This window comes from Columba livia, chromosome 16 (genome assembly GCF_036013475.1).
Source record: "Columba livia isolate bColLiv1 breed racing homer chromosome 16, bColLiv1.pat.W.v2, whole genome shotgun sequence".
In the NCBI taxonomy this organism is placed as follows: Eukaryota; Metazoa; Chordata; class Aves; order Columbiformes; family Columbidae; genus Columba; species Columba livia.
In genome coordinates this window covers 11216761-11226366 of record NC_088617.1, presented here as the reverse complement: position 1 = coordinate 11226366, position 9606 = coordinate 11216761, and positions in this window count along the sequence as shown.

Here is a 9606-nt window from a genome sequence, read left to right as displayed (position 1 = left end):
AGAACAGAAAAATATTTGGCAGTGTTCCATGACCTTCAACAAATTTCCAGAAAGTTGAATATCTTCCCTGTTGGACCTTCTTGTGTGTTACTAATATCCAAATAATCCAACTGCAGAAGGAAAATACCAAGTTGGCGCCTGGTAGTTTACAGCAGGAAATTAGCTGGACAAGGGTTTTTTTCATTATCATTAAGTATCTTCCCTAATAACAAAGTTTCCGTCCTTCATTTGGAGAATTTCTAACTACAAAAATAAAAACATCCAATAAAGGTCCCAATTTGTGACCACATATGGTTGCTTCCTCAAAAATGCAATTCAGAAGTTGATAACAAGTTAAACATAAAGCAGGTTCTGGAGGAAATCATTGCAATTTTTATCATCAGTTACATTTGGAAGATTTCAGGTAATGATTTTTAAGCTTTTTTTAACCTCTAGTGGCTTATGCAAGAGCTCCTATTGTTAATCTAGATGGAAACCATTTTTCTAGTTAGCATTTTACACCACTAAAAGAAAAAATCTACTGCCGAGCATGAATATTCAGTTTAGAATTTCAATTTGACTGGCATTGTCCACCGAAGTACATCCTGCAAACTGATTATCTCCTCATTCCTCTAAAGAAAGACCTGAAATGTCCCAAGGTTTTTTAAGCATCTCCTGCAGCACATGCTGAGTTTGCCACAAGGTCGGGCCCTAATTGCCCTGTTTGGTAACCTGTACCGAGGCGAATGTCAGCGTGTGCTTCAAGGGTCACATTTTCATATCTGTTCCATATTTTCCAGCCCGATGATGGTGCTGAGCGGTTCAAAGGAGCGGGCAGGAGGTGGCTGGGTGCCTGGGAGCTGGACACAGCCAGAGCTGCATCTCCACAGGGACAGTCCTGGACCTGCACCCTCAGGTGCCCTGGGAGAACATCCTATTCCAAGGGAAAGAGCTGTAAGGGAAGGGGGTATCATAAACTCAGGACTATTTCTTTCCCATCTCACATGTGTAAATTTGCTTGTAGGCGGCTCAGAAAATGTATTAGGTAAGTTATTGATCTGGGGTCCATCAGCTCCTAGAAAGCAGTGTCTGCCGATGACGTGTGAGAGGCTGTTAAGGTATCGCAGCTGGGTGACACTGTCTCTAACAGTAAACGACAGCTGACCTGGTTCATAATTAATATTCCTGGTTTCTATTAGTTTTATCACATCCAGCACTGATTATGATATTGTGCTGGAGCAACAATGACCCATTTCAAAATGACACTGACGAGGCATTTTTCACACCTTGTTGAAATAATAATTTACATTTTCTGTTAGCCACTGTTCCCTGGCAGCTTGTAATGAGATTCTGCTTCTCAAATCAATTCTGTCCCCAGTTCCCATTCTCTTCTTTCGCATCCTTGCACCCCGTGGTTACCCACTGTAAAAGCAGTGTTACCCAGGACCACACAGGCTGGTTTTCCCCCTTTTTGCTCACTGTCAGTTTACATGCTGGTTTATTATTCTGGGGTGTTTGTGAGTGCTGAATGCCCCAGTTTGTTACTCCTGCGCCATCTTCTCAATTTCAAAAAAGGCCGAAGAGTTTATATTTCTTTTCCTATTGAATTCCTGACTTTATTCTGGCAACAGAAAAGAAGGAAATAATCTGAACTAAGTCCGAGCTCTTTCCATTCACTGAGAATTAAATACTAATATTAAATATTGGCTTAGGAAAGACTGCAGCATTCATTGGTACAGTTTCTCTGCTTATAAAGTGAATTAAACAGAATTATAAATGTTCATATACCTTCTGTCTGCACAGTGTTCACTTGTCACAAGTACTTATAAAAAAGCAGAATTAGGTAATCTGTGTGAACTGCTTCACTCTGGCTTTTAGCATCAATTATTTTGGCATAAAAATCTACGAAAGATGTGTTCATTTTTCTTTCATTCTTAAACAGCTTTTAATTCTATTCCCATGGAAACTGCTTACAACCACATGCCTAATGTTTGTGTGCTCAAGCATTACCCAGAAACAACTCCAAACCCCAAAGGCTGCATCCAAAAGGTGAGTTCATATGGACTGCTCCCAGTGGTTGATAAACTCTGATGTCTATTTGCTTCATGAGTCAGTACAAAACACAACTGTTTAACCTAGTGATGCTTTGGGCAGGCAATGTACATTGTTTTCAATTTCTCAGCCCTCCTTTCTGATTCCCCCTTTAAATTCATGTTGCTATATTTCCTCGTTTTTCTCTCCCATTTTACAAACTCTGGGTTTACAACAGTGTCATTAAGAATTTGCCCTTGTGAGCTCAAGTGAGAAGTAGACTATGATAAACAGATAAACTTGTTAAATCCATTCATAATAAGTGAATTCTCATGTACTATCCCCATAAGATAACAAATAATGAAGAATGTCTTACTAATTATTAATAAGAAATAATGAATAATAGGAAGTAATACAATGGAGTGGTCTTCCTCCCTCTTTCCCTCGTGCTGAGGGTTCCTTCTGAGCCTTCCTTCCTCCAGACTTGTTACTGCAGCAGATTTTATACAGCAGATCTTGAAAGCATATTTTAGCAACTGGATGCACATCTGAAGAACAATTAAAGAACCTTCTGCAGCAGTAAAAAAACATGCAGCAATTTGTCCAATATCTGTCAGTATTGCCAGCAGATACGCTCATATTTTGGTTTTATTAGAAGCCAGGTAACCACACTAGCACAGCATCGGGCCTGGGATCATACAGCTTTTTCTCAGCAGAGCTCATTAGCTCAGCACAGCACAGAACTTACAGGATTCTGGTTATCTCAGAGCACAAGCAATTTGAGCTCCTAGCAGTAAAATGTGCTGTAGGCCTTCTCAATTAAACCAAAACCAAAACCAACCAAACAAAAAGCCCACACACTGTGTTTTCTGTACCTACACAGGATGAGGCACAGCAAGGCTCTTCCTAATAAGAACTAGGGAGTGATGGGTGAGGACTGGCTGGAGACCCCGGTACATTTCTTTAATAGAACAACTCAATGGCCCACAACATCTAGTCCCTCTTTGTTCCAGGGCAGCTGGTTGCATGACTACTATTGACACAACCGCTTTGCAATAGCAAGTTTTCAGACTCGGTTTAAACTGAACAATGAGTCAGCTCCCCAGACTAGCCCAGCTGTGAAAAGTCAGCAGTGCCATCCATTGACTGAACTTTGTAAGGCATGTGCTTGGCAGGGGAGAAACATCAGTGAACAAGCAACCTCCCTCCATTCTGCCTTCTTGCTTTGCAGATCATGTGCTAAAGAAAAGTCTTTATACGTGGGATTCTGGTCCCAAACCAGTTCCTACAATGCCTGCTCTTAAGTAACAGCTGCTAGACTCGTTAGAAGACTTCACTCATGCAGGCAGAATACCTGTGTTCACACTTGTTGAAGGGCGATGGATGGGTGCTTGTGTCAGCTAACCAGTGTCACAAGAACATGAAAAGTCACAAGGTGATCACATGTCCGAGCCAAAGAACAGGCTCTTTGTGGGAAAGCAAGATGTGGGAAAACAAGACGTGTGGTTCCAGCCACGTGGATGATAAAGGAAGATCAATACTAACATGACCATCCAGACAGTCAAAGAAATTATAAGATAATTAGATCACAGCAATTAGTCAAAATATAAAGGGCCTGGGAGTGTGAATGAGTGGGCTGGGACGCTGGTCACAAGATATGCATGGGAACATGACTGAAAACAGTCACGAGTATGGTGTATTTGGGATAATATTTTTTTGAAAAAACATCCTGTCTAACCTCTTGGTCCAGGTCTGTATCTGTAAACCTATAAATTGAGAACTGTTAATAAAAGCTCAGCTCTGCCTGGCTCTGCTCTCGCTGCTAACAAGAACTCCGTGCCTGTGCATCTCTGTTTGCGTCTGTATGACTCGTTCCTCATCGTCGCAGCTCTTTTCTCCTACTGAGAACATATAACAAACACCACCATAATGCAAGATCAGGACCAGGTACAGTAACATGACACATAACACAGCCAGTAACAAGATTATTGCATGTCCAAAGTCCATGAAGAGGCTCCTTATCTTGTCAGATCTCAAAGCTGGCAACCCTACACAAAATTACTGTATTTATAGTGGTCCTACTTTACCAAATCACACTTGAAAATATGACCTAAACCTTTTATAAGTGATAGGCTAGATGTTAGGGATTATTAGAAAGGAAAGGCTGCTTATACCTGAGATTTGTAATCTACAATGCTTCCTATCTATAGGCCCATATTGTAAGCCACTCCCATCTATTAAATGATTGTACTAATGCAAGTAATAATGTTATCATTTAAGGTTTGGTCATTCAAAGCAGTTACAATGTTGGGTGTATCTCAAATTCTGGCTGAAAACAAAGAGGCAGAGAAGACACCAAATAAAGGCACGTTCTCCTCCTGCACCCGCTCCTCTTCTGGTCTCAGGAAACTTATTGGTGCAATTCTTCTGATGCAAGAACAGAGATCAGGCACAAGCACAGGGACCCACAAAAGGCTCTTTTGTCGCACTGCTCCTGCGGGCTGGCTCTGGAGTTAAGTTCCATGCTTCTAAGGAACTTCACGGGAGGTTTCTTCCCTTATGGCCAGTAACAACAGAACCTCTTCAGCAAACTAAAGATGTATATTCAGAAGCTGCAATGTAAACTCACTTGCACGCGTTGAGTCCAGCCCGGCTGCGCCACGTGTCCCAGCGCAGCAGCACAACCAGCTGAAAGATGCGGGAACAATTCCCAGTCACCTCATACAAACAGGGGCTAATGACTGTGTTTAGTAATTCACATCAGCCTTTTCTGAGTACACTGCAGGTTGAATATTGCACTGCGCTGAGTTGTTTGGCCAGAATCTCATTACAGCATTATGAGGTGAGAGGTGGAAAAGAGGGAATCTGGCCTTGACTGTTACTTGTTTTGTCTAAATAGGCTGACAATTTGCTTTATAGCAATGCTGGGACAGAGCAAAGGGCAGGAAAATCTGCACTTGAGAATCTGAGTCATGGGCTGCTACAACAGCCTGTTATCAACTATTTACACAGCTTTTAAGCCTGAAGGGGAAGAGGACAACTGCTTTTTTTATTTGTGAAAACAATTTGAAATTGCTGAACATTTAGAAAAACATACACAAAACCACATTTCTCGTCTAATTTTTCCTAAGTTCTCATGAAGCTAAATTATGACCAGTACTGCAGTGAGACAAATCAAAAAAATAAATCTGAAGGAGTCTGTGCAGATTTGAATGCCCATAGGAACCAGAAGAGGTGTTAAACAGCTTGAGAAGGCAAAGCAGGTTAAACATTCAGCTTCCAAACTTGGCCTCACAATTTTTCACTTCACAAAACACCACTTTATCCATTTTAATAGCAGACACCAACTAAAAATCAGTAAACAGGATCATTTTGCATCCCTGTCTGTGTTACATTAATCGGCACAAGACACTGCACTTTTGATGGGCTAGCTGACTTCATCTGGTTTAAAACTTGGATAGTCCTTTTGTCCTTTCTTCTCCAGAGGGACAGGTCTAAAGCCAACACCTCAGAGTGGGTTGCACTGAATGACAAATTAAATAGCCAGCTGAAATCTTATCCAAATGCCAAGCCTCAGGTACCTGAATGAATTGTTTGCACTTCACTGCAAAATAAATATCAGTCTAAGGGTAGAAGATGGTAACTTCTTCACAGACATGAGGAATGGAAACTTTGCTGGATACCAAAAAAGGTGACTTAAGTTAAATGTTAAAGCCTGTCTTTCAAACTGTGAATGGGTACATGATAACACGTCTCAAGGTACTAGTGATGGACTAGTTTATAAACTGCATATGGATTCCTCAAATAATAAACGGTCCCTGTGTTATTCATTGCACATAGTTTTTAATTTCAAGGAAATAAAATTTCCTGATATTATTTTCCTGATATTTTAATTCATGGTCGTCTTATCAACTACCCATATCTCACCTTCTTGATTTAAGCAACCTCGGAACATGATGTGAAAAAGCCAATGTACTAAATAACTGGGTCACTTAAAACTCTAGTTCACATGTCATGCCCTTAATTTACTATAATATAAAAAAATTACCTTAGCTGCTTTTGTGAATGAGGTTCATGATCAGTTCACAGCTTCTCTCATTATATTTATGTACATGGCATTACTACATTTGTTATAATACTAAGTGATACAGCTTCCATCACGCATAGGCAATTGCCTCCCACTCTCACACAGGAACCAATTCCTACTTGTCCATTAGAAGTCATTATATTTTGGAACCATCACACTCACGATCCCCAAATTATTTGTAGATTAAATTATTGAAAAACGTGTAGTGAATTTGCTCTCATGCAATTTTTAAAACTTATAAGACTTCTAAGATTTCTTCATGATCAAAACATCATTGCAGTGTGACAAAGACATTATTAAAAGTAAACTGTTACTGCATTCCTAATCAGATTTATCCTTACAAATGAACTTGACTCCTGAACTAGCTCTTCGCAGGTTCCCACAAGCATCAAGGGCAATGTTGGCAAACCACAGATTGAACAATTCTGCAACATGAATTTCTAGTTACAAAAACTGCATTTTATAGCATACTATGGTTCTGTCACTGTTCCTACAGCACTGCAAAAACAAGAAATATTTTTTTACTTTAAAGGGTCAAATTATGGAAGAGAAAGCGTTATGTAAGGAAAAAATGTCAAAATTGTAGTGTGCTACAATTAGAGCATTGCCGTGTTAATGTCATCCATGTACTCAGGTGGTGCTGGTGTATAAATAGTTACAGAAAACACACTGGCAAATCGCTTTGGAGCAGTAATAAACATAATAAATACACAAACGTAATAAATACAGGAAACTGTGTTCTGAGAAACTCTTCTTCTACAAAGCATTCAGAGAGAGGTAAGAACTAAAGGAAGTGTAAAACCCCAGAACTGGCAGCGCTGTTTGTTACGCCCAGAACAGACTCTGTTTTAATGAATGCAAAGCTCTCTCCCTCTTTTCCTCCAAGATGCTCCTTGAAACCCATCTGTTCTGTGGCACATGGCACTTCACAGGAGCCACCCAGCGTGCTGTCCCAGCACTGTACCAGTGTTGTCCTCTGCAGCTCCAGCTTGTGCTCCTCCACTACAAGCTCTTCCGGAGGGAAAACCTCCTGTTGATCGGACACAGTTCTCCTATTGTCCTCAGCCCTGTCCAATTACATCACTGTAAAAACAACATGCCTGAAGAGGAAAAGGCTTAGCAACTAGGAAAAGATAAGTATTTTATTGTCAGAGCTTAGTGTTCAGATGCATTCTTTCAGTACATTGATACAGTTACGCAATATTTACCCTCCCCTTACAGGGAGCAGCCTTGTTGGCGATGGCAAGGAGCCACCAATTTGGAAAACTGCAGCGACCGCAGTTACGAAAAGCTTCGGCATTGTGCAGGGCAGCGATCAGCCTGCAGATATTAAACCGTGTTCAGTAGCATTAATGCTGAGTCGTTGAAATCACCACGGTTATGCATTGATCCTGAAAATTACCGCATGTGGACAGATCTTTCTCATCAACGAAAGCCTTACTGGTTGAAATGGAGCTGCCCAGGGCACTGGGATTCACCTGCCAGGAATACCCTTCCCAACATCCACAATTCTCCCACAGCAGTGTTGTATTTTAATGGTATTTTTAATTCTTACTTTTCCTGTCACAGTTCTAATATAGAAACAAGGTTACAAATGCAAGACCTTTACCATGTTTGTTGGAAGGCTTCTTGTGGTCTCAAAGGTGCTTTAAACCCTTTGGGAACTGGAAAAGCTCTCTGTTGGCACTCTGCCGTGTACCATGAACTCTTGGCAAATTACCAGAGCTCTTCGAGATAAAGTCAGTAATTAAATAAACTGCCAGCAGTGTGACCCCATGCAGAACTGCAGCAGTGCTCCACTTTGATGTGCATGGAGACCTGGGGAGCACCCTGAAAAACTACAGGCACTGCCTCCCCTCCACATTCACAAGCATAAATAGAGTTGAGAGCACTGAAAATGCAGTTCTCCTCCTTAGGGAGCTACCTGGAAAGCCACACCAAAAAGCTGCTGGGGTCACGCTCCCACAGCTCCCTCTAGAAGGGCGCTGGATGGTTTTCTGTAATAATAACCATCCAGTTATTGCTGCTGGTCCAACTGCATCATGTGAGGAGAATCTTCAGAGACACAAACAAAGCTCTTTAGCAGCCAAGTGAAGAAACCTGTAATTTTACAATCAGGAAGCCACATTGATAGTGATCATCAAGTACATCAACACCCTGGCTCGTGTCAGCAATAGTGTGGCCAGCAGGACTCAGGCAGTGACCATCCCCCTGTACGTGGTTCTGGTGAGGTCGCACCTCAAATCTTGGGGTCATTTTGGGCCGCTCATGACAAGAAAGACCTTGAGATGCTGGAGAGAGTTCAGAGAAGGGTGATGAGGCTGGTGAGGGAGCTGGAGCACAAGTGTGAAGGGAGAGGCTGAGGGATCTGGGGGGTTCAGCCTGGAGGAGGCTGAGGGGAGACCTTCTGATCTCTGCAACCACCTGAAAGGAGGCTGTAGCATGGAGGGTGTTGTTCTCTTCTCCCACACAGCAAGCAACAAGATGAAAGGAAATGGCCTCAAGTTGTGCCAGGGAAGGCTCAGATGGGATATTAGGAAACATTTCTTCAAGAAAAGGGTTGTGAAGCAGTGGAACAGGCTGCTTAGGGAAGTGGTGGAGTCACCATCCCTGGAGGGGTTTAAAAGATGTAGAGACGAAGCTCTTAGGGACATGGTTCAGTGCCAGATGTAGGTTATGACTGGACTCTATGATCTGAAGTGACTCGTCCAACCAAAATGATTATATGATTCTGTCACTACTGCCATTACCTTTCAGACATGTTGAGATTCTAAGCCTTTAGTAAATACTCCAGCTTTTGCAACATCTTTTATAGCACTTAACGTTGTATGTCTCTGTTTCATAAACGGAGCAACTCAAAAGCATCCTGAGAGCAAAGTAAATCACAGAATCACAGGATTTCAGGGATTGGAAGGGACCTGGAAAGCTCATCCAGTGCAATCCCCCCATGGAGCAGGAACACCCAGATGAGGTTACACAGGAAGGTGTCCAGGCGGGTTGGAATGTCTGCACAGAAGGAGGCTCCACAACCTCCCTGGGCAGCCTGGTCCAGTGTTCTGTCACCCTCACGGAGAAGAAGTTTCTTCTCAAGTTTAAGTGGAATCTCTTGTGTTCCAGTTTGAACCCATTGCCCCTTGTCCTGTCACTGGTTGTCACCGAGAAGAGCCTGGCTACATCCCCCTGACACTCACCCTCTATATATTTATAACCATGAATGAGTCACCCCTCAGTCTCCTCTTGTCCAGCTCCAGAGCCCCAGCTCCCTCAGCCTTTCCTCACCCGGGAGATGCTCCACTCCCTTCAGCATCTCTGTTGCCCTGTGCTGGACTCTCTCCAGCAGTTCCCTGTCCTTCTGGAACTGATGGGCCAGAACTGGACACAATATTCCAGATGTAAATAAATGTGAGATAGCTAGACACATTTTCTTCAAAACGCAAGATAGATAAACACAGCTTTAAAGTTTCACAGCAAGGAAGAGGCGGCTTGCCATAAACATAATTCACAATTGA